Consider the following 15,488-nt stretch of genomic DNA (forward strand, 5'->3'; position numbering starts at 1 on the left):
GCCATAAATGGGGTCATTTTTGTTGCTGTATGGAAGGAAGTGTTATACCACCATTCAGCTAGAGGCAACCATTTGACCCATTGTGTCTGTTTATCAGATACAAAGCAACGAAGATATCCTTCCAAACATTTATTTACTATCTCAGTTTGCCCATCAGATTGAGGATGATAAGATGAGCTATGAGCTAACTGAGTACCAAGACAAGAAAATAATTCTGTCCAAAAATTTCCAGTGAAAATGGGATCTCTGTCACTTACAATAATCTTTGGGTTTCCATGTAGCTTTTGAATTGTTTCCATGAATGCAGTAGAAACTACATTGGCTTTAAATGGATGTGATAATGCACAAAAGTGTGCATACTTGGTAAGCTGTCAACTACCACCATGATGACACTCTTTCCCTCAGACTTGGGTAAACTTGTGATAAAATCCATTGAAACCTCCTCCCAACGTTGGCTTGGAATGGATAAAGGTTGTAATAGACCCGGTGTCTTAATTGTTTCAACTTTATTTTGTTGGCAAACCAAACATTCCGCCACAAACTTTTGAATATCTGATTTAAGGCCATCCCAAAAAAATTCCTTCTTAACCCTGTGGTAAGTTTTTAAAAATCCTGAGTGCCCTCCTAAGGGAGAAGTGTGCAATTCCATAAGAATCTTTTGTTTTAGCTGGGAATTCTTACAGAGGTATAAGCGATCTTTGTACCATAACGAATCATTTCTCCAGCTAAATTTATGAGACGTACTAGAATCTTGTTGTAACTTTCGAATAAGTGCCCACACTTCTTCGTCATTCTTCCATTCCTCCCTTGCTTCGTTTATCCAATCTGGTTGGATAATAGAAATGGCGCACAACAATGCTTCCACATCCTCATCCTTTCTTGAGAGTGCATCTGCCACCACATTTTGCTTCCCTTTTTTGTAGATGATTTCAAAGTCATAACCCAACATCTTTGTGACCCACTTTTGTTGCTCTTCAGAGGATAATCTTTGTTCTAAAAAGTATTTAAGGCTATCATGATCTTTTTTTACCTTGAAGTGTCTTCCCATTAGGTAGGGTCGCCATTTCATAAGTGCATGGAGTATTGCCAACATTTCCTTCTCATAAATAGATTTGCTTAAAAACTTTCCCTTGATTGGATGACTTTCAAAAGCAATGGGTCTTTCATCTTGCATTAGAGAACAGCACCAATTCCATTTCCTGAAGCATCACATTCCACAATAAAGGTTTTCATGAAGTCCGGTGTAGCTAAGACCGGTGCTTGGCACATTGCCTCTTTAAGATGTTCAAAGGCCTTTGTTGCTTCCGGAGTCCATGAAAATGCATCTTTCTTCAATAATTTTGTTAGAGGTGCTGCTATTCTCCCATAATTCTTAACAAACTTGCGATAATACCCCGTCAACCCGAGAAATCCTCGCAGATGCTTTATGGATGTGGGGATTTTCCATTCCTTAATGGCTTTAATTTTGCTAGGGTCTACCTTAACTCCTTCATGAGATACAATATGACCCAAATATTCCACCTCCTGGACTCCAAAGAAACATTTGGATCTTTTTGCATATAATTGTTTCTCCTTCAATAGTTGTAGCACCCTGTCAACATGTTCAACATGATCCTTCCAAGACTTGCTGTAGATTAGTATATCATCAAAAAATACTAACACAAATTTTCTAAGGAATGGTTTGAAAATTGAATTCATCAAACCTTGAAATGTTGAAGGTGCATTGGTAAGGCCAAAAGGCATGACCAAAAATTCATAATGACCCTCATGAGTTCTAAATGATGTTTTCAGAATGTCTTCAATCTTCATTCTTATTTGATGATATCCTGAACGAAGATCCAACTTGATGAAGTAAATTGATCCATGCAATTCATCCAGTAATTCATCAATGACAGGAATGGGGAACTTATCTTTAATAGTGAGCTTGTTGAGCTCCCTATAATCCGGACACATGCGCCATGATCCATCCTTCTTTTGCACCAATACTACTGGAGCAGAGAAAGAACTTTGACTCGGTTGAATTATACCAGCCTCTAGCATTTCTGCAACCATATGTTCAATTTCACTCTTTTGGACATAGGGATATCTGTACGGCCTGATGTTTGGAGGAACACTTCCTGGAATCAGATGAATAGCATGATCATGATCACACATAGGTGGGAGACCTTTGGGAGTCTCAAATACCTTCGAATGATTGTCCAGGACTTTTTGGAGATCTAGAGAAATAGATGATTCCGATGTGGAAACATCTAGCGAGCATAATTGTGCAATTACACCTCTTTGCTCCTTTTTTAGAAGCTTCGTCAAATCATTAGAGCTGATTATCTTTCCTGGTTTCCCTGCAATACCCCTTAATTCAACTTCCTTTCCTTCCGTAGAAAATTTCATGAAAAGTTCTTGAAAATTAAAAGCTATTGTACCCAGGGATTGTAGCCATTGGACTCCTAGTACAACATCAGCACCTCCCATTGGAATGGAAAGCATTGGGCTAGTCAATACATATTCTCCCATGGATAGCTTGATATTATGGCATATTCCAGAGCAATTTATTGTTCCTCCATTTGCAATCATCACTTGACACTCTGGTGCTGGATATAGGAAGCAATTCAATTCTTTTGCTACCTTACAATGAATAAAATTGTGGGTGCTTCCTGAATCAATCAAAACTATTACCTTTTTCTTCTTGATTTGTCCTTCTATCTTGATAGTTTGAGGAGTGGTAATTCCCACCAATGCATTACAAGATATGGTCGGATTTATTTGTTCTTCATCTAGGCTTTGTTCCTGGAGTATATCCTCTTCTTTTGACCTTTCTTGCTCCTTTTCTTCTTCCTCTTCACAATCTATGTAGAATAATTTCTTCTCAGCACACTTATGACCTTTAGTGTATTTGCTATCACAACTGTAACAAAGCCCTTTTGCTCTTTTTTCTTCCAATTGTTGTGGTGTCAACCTTATAGGTTGTGGAAGACTAGGGGCAACAACACTTCCGTCTTTATAGTTGTGAGTGGTATGCTTCCTGGTTGCCATAATTTTGCTTTCCATTTTTCTTGCTAACCTGAATGCCCTCTCTAATGAATCAGGTTCCCAAAGGCAAACATCATGTTGGATATTATCCTTTAAAGACCCTATGAACACATCAATCCTATGCTCCTCTGGAATATCTTTTACCCTTATCTTCAATTTTTGGAACTCCTCAATGTGCTCCATTATTGAACCCTTTTGTTTGAGACTTATCAATTGGCTAAAAAAAGTGTTGCTTTTTGTATCCTCATAATGCGTTATCAATTCTTCCGTAAAAATTGCCCAAGTGATAAATTGTTTACGAGAGCAAAGCCATTGATACCATACAAACTGATTTGGTTCCAAATATAAAGTTTCCATACGTACCTTTTGTGTGTTTTGCACATTATTGAGATCGAAGAATTGCTCCATCTGTAATATCCATGTGGCAGGATCCTTGCCATCAAACTTCCTCATATCGATTTTTGGAATATGGTGAGTCTTCGATCCAACATTAGCATCTATGGAATCATGATTAACATTTCTTTTATTCTCATCATGAGTTTCCTTTAGTACCCTTTCACCCTTAGTGCCCATTTCTTGTAGCAACTTATTCATATTTATCTTCAATTCGTCCATGTTTGTCTTCAAATCTATCTTCAAATCATCCATCTTAGCTTCCACGTCAATCATCTTAGCTTCTACGCCTTTCTTTAAACAGTCCATATTAGCTTCTACACCTTTCTTTAAACCATCCATCTTAGCTTCTACATCTTTCTTTAAACCATCCATCTTAGATTCTGTTCCTTTTTGGGTAAGGGACAGTTGTTGCACTTGGTCTTGTAATTTTGATATATCATGTTGCATTTCTTCCTCTTCTTCATGAGTCATGATAGAGCTTTCAGGTTCCTTACTAGGTGTTTGCATTTTCTTTCCCCGGGGCATCAGTTACCGATAATAATGCTCTACTATTCCCTTTGAATTCCTTCAAAATAAATTTTCAAACCAAGCTTAAGCAAAAATTTAAGAAAATCTACACACCTTTTTTCACTTTGTAGGAGCTCGATATTGCCTCTGATGTATCTCTGTACTTTCCAATCATCTAGTTTTGAATTTGTGACCTGTAGTAGCCCTCTGTGTCCTCTTTCCAACGCCACAAGTCTGACCCAAATTGGATTCTCCAAGGAAGAGTTATGCGAAATCTCCCACAGTGACTTGATTATAGACTAGTTCAGTAGAGCGAACTTGTACGACGTGCCACGAGTCACTGTTTCAACCTTTGGATCTGAAAAATGTATACAAGAAACTACAATCCGTCCTCTTTTTGTACCTTCTTACGAAATTTCAATCCGATCCCCAGAGAGAAAGTTATGATGATTTCCCCGGGTCACCTGTTTGGAATGTAATTCAGGAGTCTGCAAAAATACCAACTTCCTCAGATCATATCTCCGCAAATATAGCGCGAAAAGCTCTGAAATTCGGACCCAAGGTTTAGCGCAATTTCTTCTCAAATGGATTTTTTTTGCGACTTCTGAAATGTCACAGAAAAAATTTATAGCGAAAGTTACACGATGACCTGTTTGGAGCAGCGAAACCCTAGAATCCAAAGCTCTGATACCAAATGTTATGAAACCGGCTCAAGAAAAGATAGAAAAGATAGATCAACGCCTTAGAACTCAGCCTCTTCGAGGGGGCAACCTCCTTTACATTACATAAATGAACAATTCTTGGATGATTCAAATGACAAAACCTCCTTTCTATATATAGGAGTCTAAGGAGTCACAATATAATCCAGCCGACCTAACAATAATAATATAAAGCCACAAAAATAACAATAGAGGGATTCTATGGGGCACAGTAATAACAATATGGGGGCAATAGGGGCACAACAATATTAATAAGGGGTATAACTACAATAGTAATGGGGTAATCACTAGTATTATAGGGACCCAACACTACTAGATCTAGTTCAAAAGAAATTGAGAATATAGCGAGAGGCTCTTTTTCATTGGAAAGTGAAGGCCTGCGACATGTTTCAACATAATTAACCTATGGTGGAGGGGGATACGACTTTTATCTAGGCAACATTGAAGGAGTTCATATGGTTGGTAGTCAGTTTAGGACCAACGAATGAAAGCTATTCAATATTCACAATGTTTCCATTACAAGGGAAAGACATCACTCGAAAGAGTCTGTAAATTACATATCTAATGGAATTGACATAGTCTCTTCCAAGGAGTAAATGTAAATCCAAGGGGCCTTGGACTACCATAACATCAATACAAACAATTTTTCCTTCCAAGGTAATGCACAACTGAGGAAGAATCCCTAAAATTACACTAACTCTTATGTTAAAAGGAAACACTTTTTGAGTAATGGAAACAAGCTAAGGGTAACCTATAGCTTGCTAAGAAGTCAAGGATAGAATGTTGACAAAAGTGCCTTCATCTATAATAGTGTGATATATAATCTTATCACAAGCCCACATAATGATATGGAAAGGCATGCAAGGAGGGAGACGAAGCTCTATCAATATATTCCAATTGAAGGATATGATCTCAGTATCTATAGAGGGTTGCATGGGAACATGAGAATACTCCCTTGTACGGTTGAATATTAAGTAATAAGAAACATGAGAGATGTCAAATTCACTCACTAAATGTAGAGTGGGATCTCCTAATGAGTGAATTGGATGGACCACTTCAACTTCAGTCTTCAAGGCAAGTATGGAATCTACAGATGATGGACTCATACTGATCACTTCAATTGAATTCTTCTAGGGAATAGTGGGATTAACCATTGATGAATTCAGACCACTTCATTAATTGACAGTGGGTTGGGATACAACTTATGGTAACTAGTAGTTTCTGCTGAGAAACAACATTGTTCCGAAAAATTTCAAGGCTTCATCAATATTATGGTAAAGGTGAGTTTGATGAATCCCTTCACATAACCTAGAAGGAAACCTATATTTTCCATTCCGCCCTAGAGAATTATAATGAATGATTGATGGACCAATAGTGATTTGATGAAATCGTTAAGAAGGTGGCCACCCTTACAAATATTGCAAGGAACTTTAGGCTTGTGATGTATGTTGGAAGGTTTCTCAACATTATCAACACTCACAACAATGGTTTGTTGGTTCCCCATTGCTTATTTTGCTTCTTCTTATTCTTTCTTTTCTTCTTCATCTTAGCTTCTTGGTTACTAGTGTCAATAATTTCAGTAGGTGATGAAGAATAAAGGGGAGAAGACACAACAAGTGATGAATGCAAAGGATCAACATGAGGTTTCTATAGTTGAGGAGGAAACCTCAATTAAGGTGGAGAAACTTAGGTATTTGGGTCCAGACTCCAATGAAGTTCAGAAAAATCATATTGGTAAACCTATCATGAATTAAAGAAGGGGAAATGTAGCCATATAAAGAGTACCAATATTTCTAATACAAGGAAAACAACTAGGATCCATGTTAAAAGGGATTCCTTCATAGGAATACTTTGGAACTATTACTATCAGACTCTACCTAAGGTCTACTAATTGGGAAAACATACAACACACACTATCAAATCTAAGGAAGCAAATATATAAACCTTTCTGCAATGACTACACTAGTTGGTGATCAAATCAAATATCACAATATCAACATGAAAAGTGGCTAAATAGAGAGTGGGCGGAATGTCACATTGGTGACTCACTTAATAGTCCAACCTTGGTGTAAGAACCCTCACATATAGTGGAGCACCCTACAAGAAGGCCCAAGTGACTTTGACCAACACCTATCCCAAGTACATTGAGAATGTCTCCCTCATCATCACCTTAGGTATGAGCCTATGATAAAATCTACTAATGTAACCACCTGCAAAAATCCAGCTTAGGGGGAATAATCAACAATTAGACGCATGCGCAAGGGTAGGGAAATAAATTTGAAAGCCCCTGGGAGGTTCCTCAATGTGAGGGTAGTCCTCTCAAATGATCCCCAAGTGTTTTACAACACCATTTTTAATACATGCAAATCAACACAACCAAGACAATGAAGCAGGGTATATTACATCACTTGACCCAATGTGACTTCGTGTTTAACTCCTATGTGAGAGGAGATTGATAAACAATGTTATGCAATAAACAATTTTTCACTCCATAAATAAAGATTTTAATTTTGTTTCATAGTCTTGGAGACTTTAAACTCACCACCTTTTGCAAGGACTTAAACCTAATCTAATATGGGTGTGCTACTAGAGAAATGTAAAAATATCGAGTCAAATTTATTTATAAGCCTTGATTTTATGGTTGTTTTTAATGAAATAGGAATATGTTTTTTACGAAATAGGAATATGGAGTTGAAACACATGATATTTTGGAATGACTTAAAATCTCAAATGTAATGAAATGAAATGCAAGATTTTATTTCGATGAATTCTAGCTACAATAAGGAATAACATGTTTTAAGTAATGAAACAAGTGTAACATTCAATGTAAAGAAACATGAACTAATATTTGAATGCAAATCAAAGAAACTATAGGATATGCAATTCCTACCCTCTCCCCCCACTGTTGTGATGGGGAAAATTTTAAAATGCAACTTACTTTTCTTAAAAATGAAATTTAAAAAACACTTCACCTGTGAACTAGAATGCAATATTTTTCCTTTTTTTTTTTCTTTCTTTCTTTATAAATGTAATGAAAAACTTCAAATGTGATTTTGTCTGCGTTACTTTCAAGAAAGATGAAAGAATTTAGTGATGATGTAGAAAATCATAAATGCAAAAGATGCAAACAAAACATGCAATAAAAAAATCAAAATGAATTTGAAGACCACTTCCAATGCACACTCAAACAAAGGGGTGAAAATCACACAAAAAGAATGAATATGAAAAGTTTGAACTCTAAAGAAATAGTAAATAACTTCAAAAACCATATAAAAATTAGATCAAAGAGATTTATGCAAAACCCTACAAAAGGTTTTAATTTTCCAAGAAGTGTCGCAGGATGCATTATAGCATAATGCGACAGACAAGTTGTGTCATGGTCTCTAATCTACTATAGTGTGACTGCGTCACACTATTCCCTATGGAACGATGTGACTCATGCAAAAAACAAGAAAAAGTAATAAAAAACTCCTATACATACATATGATCAAGGAGATATGTAATAAAAAAACATCAAATGTAGATAATATTTATGGGAAAGAATGGTATCACTGTATTAATCATAAAATAAGTGGTTACAACCTCGACCTTGATGTTGTAGGCTCCCTTCTATTTTGTTCCTTCATTCCAACGTCTTTCCTTGAAAATTTTGGTGGTTAAAACATTGGTATTTGAGCAATGTTTCACCAATCCTTCTTGAGAGTTGCTAACTAGCCATGTCAATTGCAGATGGTAATGGTTCTATTTGTAGGCTTGGAAGGGGATAGGAGGAGGATAAAGGATGAAGGTTGAGATCTAGGAAGGTAGGGATGTGAGTCATATACTCGTTGTTTGGAGGAGACGTCATCCAAAAGTCTTCAAGAATAGAAGCTTCTCATTCCCCTGTTTAATTTTACCTCTATTAAAAAAGTGTTACACCTTTGAATAAGAAAAGTGCAAAAGTGTCTCAATCCAACAATTATACATAGTGTGACAACCTAGTAACGTCGTAGTTAACCATGGCCCCACCTGCGACATACTTTAAAATTAGGGTTTTTTAAGGCATTTTCCTAAGATGCCTATCTTCCTCAAAAGGGTTGTTCTTCTATCTTCTTAAGGGATTGATGGAAATTATGCTTTAGATGATGAAGGATAGGGGTGCAATATCAATTCCCATGCATGCAATAAAATAATGTGTAAGAACATGATCATTATTGTTGAGATTCATATGTTTAAAGGATAGAGTCATATAATAACATGTGTAATGGGTAATGTATTCTATAGATAAGAGAAATGTGTTATATGAGTGAAGTGCTTATATGGACTTGGAGTTATATCATATAGATATACAATTTGAAATAAGGGGCTATTATGGTTAGGTTATATTGATTTTTTGGGCGAGACGTTATAAGGCTTAAGGGTTGAAAAAGTTAGAGGTTATATTATGGGTTATATGTGACATATTGCCACAAATAATGATTAGTGTTTATATGGATTATCTTCCATAATTGTTATAATAGTTAGCAATTTTAGGGTCTAATGGGCTTACAGAAATGGAGTTAGACATCATGGGTGTTATAGGTAATATCTGTTGGTTGTTTTAGGATTAGAAGTTTATAGGAGATATATATAAGTAGTAGGAGTTAATATATATTATTTGGATTACAGATTAAGAGTAATGTGGCTTATATGAGGTAAATGTTAGTGATTATAGTGGTTTGATTTACAATGTTATTGTCAATTATAGTAGTTAAGCCTATAGTGATAGTTGCTAAGAGATATTTAATCATAATTGTGGATATGTTAAAGGGATAAGGGATATATTTTTTCTACATGATATGCATTTATATCTCAAAGGAATAATTATTATATAAGTAGTTGCAAATGATAATTTTTATTATAACGACTAGTTACCGTATGATTAAATTTTATATAATTTAAGGATAAGTATTAGATTTTGTAAAGGCTAGGGATTTAATGGATTAAAGGAGGTAGGTTATATATGGATTAAGGGACATAGATGTTATAAAATATTGTTGTTATAGAATAGATTGGTTAATGTCTATAATGGTTGAGACTTTTTGGTCTTAGGGTTTGTAGTGATTAAGAGATATTAGGGGAATACAATTTAAATAATTAAGTAATGATAAGGGTTAGGAATTATAGTAATTAGGGTTTTAATATTTATAACTTGTTTTAGGGATCATATTGGTTGGGTGTGATAAAATTTAAATGGATTAGAGGTTATGGTTTAAATATTTAAATAATTAAGTAATGATAAGGGTTAGGAATACTAGGAATTAGGGTTATAATATTTATAACTTGTGTTAGGGATCATATTGGTTGGGTGTGATAAAATTTAAATGGATTAGAGGTTATGGTTTAAATGTAAAGGATTATAGTGGTTATAGGTTATATCATTTTGGAATAAGGGATTATAAATGTTAAGGGTCATATTTAAATGGGTGAATGTTAGATACACATTATATTTTATGGGTCATATCATTAATGAATGAAGTGTAAATTTTAGAAGTTATAGATATCAGGGGTTATGGATTCACGGGCATAAGTATTACAACTGATATATACCTAGAGCTATTGTTATCAGGAAATCTAGTGTCCACTCGAAGCTGCTAGTACCACTAAGACTGGTAGTTATCTTAGAAACAAACAAACTAAAACCACTTTTGTTTTCCTTTATGAAAAGTAGATAAGAGTGGAATGAAGGACACCAATCTCTGTCTTGCGCTTGGTTCCTTACTTGGTTCCCCTCCCTTCTGACAGATCCTTGTTGCTTCTCCTTCATCTACCCAGCTTCAAAGAGCACCTGTGGAATCAAAGTAGCACAATACTATCGAAGAACAGAGATCTACAATCATAAACAATATAGGACCAGATGTATATTGACCACAAAAATTCATATATCATCAAACATACAAGAATGTGGAGGAAAACTTGAATAGCTTTATTAATAATCAAGAATAGCAAAGAAGATTACAACCAATTGTTCTGACCCAGCGTCATCTTCCAGCATGAAAGCCCTTCTTTCACCTCATGAAAAGCTTAGATCACCCAACACTATGATATTCCAACAAGAAACCAACAACACTTCCTTACAAGATACAAAATTCCAGCCTCTGGATCTCTGGGATGAGGGATCCATATATAGATGATTGCAGGGGGGTGAGTCAGATTTTGGGATTTGATTAGTGTCCTCTCTCTTATAGTTCTTGATTCCACTTGGAGATTGATGATCTCTTACTCATCCCTGGGCGAATTCAGAGAGGCAAGTGTCACAGGAGAAGTTTCTGGAAGATTCCATGAGCATCCACCTCGCAAACTGTCTGTGCCATTTGTCCACTCTCGCCCATCACACCCCATAGAAGGGCTTTTCAGTATGCATTGCACCTCCCGTGTGCATTTAGGTGGGATGCATCGCACTTTGACCATGGAGCAGGTGAGATGGTCCAATTTTGACCAGTTCTGAGTAATTTTTCATGGAAAACTTCTGGGAGATGATGTAATAAGCTGACCTTGTGGGGGATGGAACAACACTTTTAGGGACTTAGGAGCCCTTGGTTTATGGACATGTTTGATTTGGGTTGCAGTGCCCAAAAATGTCTATAGCAGTTGCCTCCTAAAGCATGAGGTCGTTAATCTTTGATGTCGGGTGAAATGCTTTATCATGAGGATCCGAAGTTTTTTCGAGCTGTAAGGAAACCTGTAATAAGATACAATGCAATACATTATCTTCGTAATATTTTTCATGATCTAGCTGAGGCGGGCATTCCCATGCTCAGCTTTATAAATTCATTTGCATGTACATAAGACAGACAACCGTCTGTGCGGGAGACTGATGATTCTGATAGAGTCATCATCCTTTGATTCGGATGATCATCTGTGCAGTAACAATGTACATTTGATGTCTTTATTTTCCTGAATATATCGCAGCCTGGATGGATGAAACTAGATCTGGGGTCTTCAAACTTGTTCAATCTTCACTCGGAGTACAAGTCGATCCATGTGAAAGATGTTCTGGAGTCAAACATGGAAAGACATCGCCTGATTACCAGCCAATGATGTAAGTTGTTAACAGGCGCGAGAGGAATCACCGATAATGATGATGACCCTCAAGGTACTACAGTACAATTCGCGGGGCGTGAATAAGGGACTTGGCGTCGAACACCATGCAAAATCTTTCGGTTGAAGGCCATTGATGTAAACCTGTTGCCAGAAGTGAGAAACTTGCCATTGAGGCATGCAAGCTTCAAAGTACTGAAAGGGTTGTTCCTCAGTCGACTTCTTGGATAATGAGTTGATGTCGACAAGAAGTGACCCGCTGTAGGAGGGCCTTAATGAATCCCAGATCTACGACACAGAACGAAGTAAATGATTTTGGAGGTGAAAACAGTCTGATGATACAAGGTTCAAGGTGGCGGTCATGAAAGAATGGAGTGTGAATGTATTGCAGCGGATGAGACACAGGTGAATTCTCTGAGCGACTTCTCTTGAACATATTGGCGACACTGACATGATGGATTGGTAGCGTTAACCCCAAATGTGGATGGTGTGATGGACCAATGGTGATATGACCAGTGAATGGAACAACCCAACCCGACTCGGATGCGGAGTGAAAGTGCCATGTTCAAGAGCGACTTGCTACCAATAAAGTTTATTCAAGTTTTCTTCCCAATTTTTCCCCAGTCATTGCTGACCAGTACCTCTTTATTTTTGTCAAGCTTGAGGAGGATAACATATTCTTGTTCTATAATTTTCCCTTCGGGCAAACCCGTCGCTATATTTTAACGAGCCTAACGACAGTGAAACTCGTTCTTGTCTGTACGGACAAGTTTGTCGCTATTCGGTTTTAACGAGTTTAACGACAAAGATAACTCGGTCCTTTTCAATTTTAGAGAGTCTGAAAAGGGACGTAAAGGAAACTCCAATGATCCTTTTTTGTCATATAATCCCTTAAGCCCGAAAAAGTATAAAATAATACAAAAGGGATGAATTTTCGGTAATTTTAACGAGCCGAACAAGACAAGCGCTCGATCTTTTTGTGTAATAATCCCTCAGGTCCAAAAAGATTAAAATCTAGAGGAGGGATAGCACTTCCAGTCACTTTAACGAGCTGGAGAGGCCAATTGCTCGACAATCTTTTCATATTTTACGAGTCAGTTGAAAAGAGCTTAAAGGAGACTCATTTTTGAGGAACGAGTGATAATTTTCGGGTAGTAGCTGATTCCAGGTAAGGTTTGGAATTTTCCAGTCACGGCAGTGTCACGAGGATGGCTAACAGGATCACTCTTCGCAGCTGTTCCTCAAAAGGGGTAAATAATCAAATAGAGGTGAATGATCGGCTAAACAGAGTGGAGGTGATGATGAGAACACGACCAAGGCTCAAAAGCTGATGATAATGCATTCACAATGGTTATTTACCAGGAATTGGTTCATTTTTTAATGAGCTTAAACTCTGGGAGAACGTTTGCTCATTGCTTATGTTTATTTTTTAACGAGCTTGAATTCCGCGTTAAAACTGCTCGTGCCAGTTGTATAATAAGGATGTCTCATCTAAGATTCCATTTTTTATGGAGCTTGCATCTTATAAAGCTTTGCCCCGGATCCTTTCTTTATGCAAGTTAGGAATGACCAATCCTATGAGTTTAAAGGGTTGAGAAACTACAAACTAAGAAAATAAATGGTCGCTCTTCGCTTGCATGCCAAAAGGTTTGCATGCCCCTAGTTATAGTGAAAAATTTCCAGGCTACCATATGAAAGCTTTCCATCTGCGTCGTAGACAAAATGCTTCCTTGGCGATGTCTACCAAAATAGACAAAGGTGAGTGGCGCAGTCGCCTCCACTCACCTAACTTTGACGAGGGAATCTTATTCCAGTCTAATCCCATTTTCCTAAACAGACGGGTGTGTCAGACTAGTCATATATCCTCCACGGAAACCTACCCTATACCCAAGGCTTTCCTGCCGAAACAGACCAGGGTGCATACCCCCTGGGTTTCAGTCATGTCCTCCCAAATCACTCACGCTCATCAGGTGGATGGACTGGAGATTGATAAGACATTCCTTGTGTGTAAAGACCATTTAGGGATGGTATTTGACTATTTGCTATGTGTGAGACGGGAAATGACAACTGGTCTACGAACTTGACCACTCTGCCTTTGTGCAAAAAACACATTACTCTAAAGAGTGAGGAGACAATGGCTCCCATGCAATAAATATAGTCACGTCCAAGGAGTATATTATAATCCAGAGGTCCTTGGACTACCATTACATTCATGTGAACAGTTTTCTTTCTCAATATTATCGACACATTGGGAAGGATCCCTAACGATCGACTGGTTCCTTTGTCAAAGCCTGTCAGATTTCTCATCTCAGGCAGAAGCGATGGCAAACCAAGTGCTTTCCAAGCAGTTGAGGAAAGGATACTCACAGAAGCCCCTTCATCTATGATGGTACCGACCATGACCATTATGTATATTTGTGTAATGATTCGGAATGGTACACTAGCCGGTAAATGGGGTCTGCCTAGTAGGTTCCAATCGAAGGAGACAACTAGGTTGCTTGGAGGTGGGACCGAATAGACGGCCGGATATGACTCTAACGAACTTCCTTCCTGCGGTAAAGGAACAGGTAGACTGCCCTCATGTTCATCAGAGTCTGTGTTTACGAAAAGAATTTGGACGGTGTCGTTCTCATTCTCTTCGGTGATTGTGTCATCTGAAGATGGACCTTCCGAAGACAAGACCAGGTTGGCTGCCTCCTCAACCTTTTGACTTTTGTCTGGTATGGGTTCACCGGGTTTATCTTCAATGATAGATGTTTCGACCGAACACAATGGCGTGTCAGTTGGATTTTCAACTAGTGATGGACTTGGTAAGAGTTTCTTATATCCAGGAGGAAGTCGTAACGGTGAAACCGGATGGTCATCCAAAACTCTTTTAGCTTTGTCTAGGAAGGGACAACAGTGGAGGGCATGATTGCCTTCACACAATCTACAAGGAAATATACATTTTCCTTTTTGTCTAGGTGCTTCATTTTCACTAGTTGATGGTGTACTTTCAACATGATCATCAGAGGTTGATGACACCAGATTGTGCAAACGAGGAGACCAGTCCCTTAAGATCTGAGGGATGTAGGGACAATCTCGGTGGTAGTGGTCTCCTTTGCAAATGACACATGGCGATTTAGGCCTGGACGGTGCAGTGTGTGGATTTTTGCTAGACGATGCATGGTTGCCCCCTTTCGTCTTCGGCTCCTTCTTCGTCTTCTCTTTCTTCTTCTTCTCCTTCTTCTTCTTAGTTACTTGGTTTTGGGCCTTACCGGCCTTATCAAGTGAAGAGGAAGGAGGAGAGGGAGAATCGGATGAAGTAGAAGGTTGGGGGTAACTTTGGTATCATCCAGTTGCTGACTTGATTGTTTAGGAATCACGGTGTTCTAAACGACGGAGGTCAAGAAGAGCCATATTGGCGAGCCAATCGTCAATCCCGGAAGTGACAATGTGGCCATATGAGGTGCACCAACATCTCCCCAAGAGGAGAAGGGACTAGGATTTCCTCCAAGGGGAACTCCTTGGTTGGTGGACTCTATTTTCCTTAAACTGTGGACTCTATTTTCCTTAACCTGTGGACTCTATTTTACTTAACCTCAGACTAATGTAGGAAAGGTGGTGTTATTCTGATTAAAATAAATTTTAGACGCTTTGACACAACTTGTTTTTTCAATTTTTAAGAGTCGAGAAAAAACAAAAGATGACTCTAGTCACCTTTGATTTTTAATGAGCCTGAAGTGACAAGTGCTCAGATGGACCTTTTCCTTTAAGGAGTCTGAAAAGGAATGAAAGAGA

The sequence above is a fragment of the Pinus tabuliformis genome, chromosome 2_2 (assembly GCF_031772625.1).
Source record: "Pinus tabuliformis cultivar Carrire ecotype Pingquan chromosome 2_2, CPIR1, whole genome shotgun sequence".
Classification (NCBI taxonomy): Eukaryota; Viridiplantae; Streptophyta; class Pinopsida; order Pinales; family Pinaceae; genus Pinus; species Pinus tabuliformis.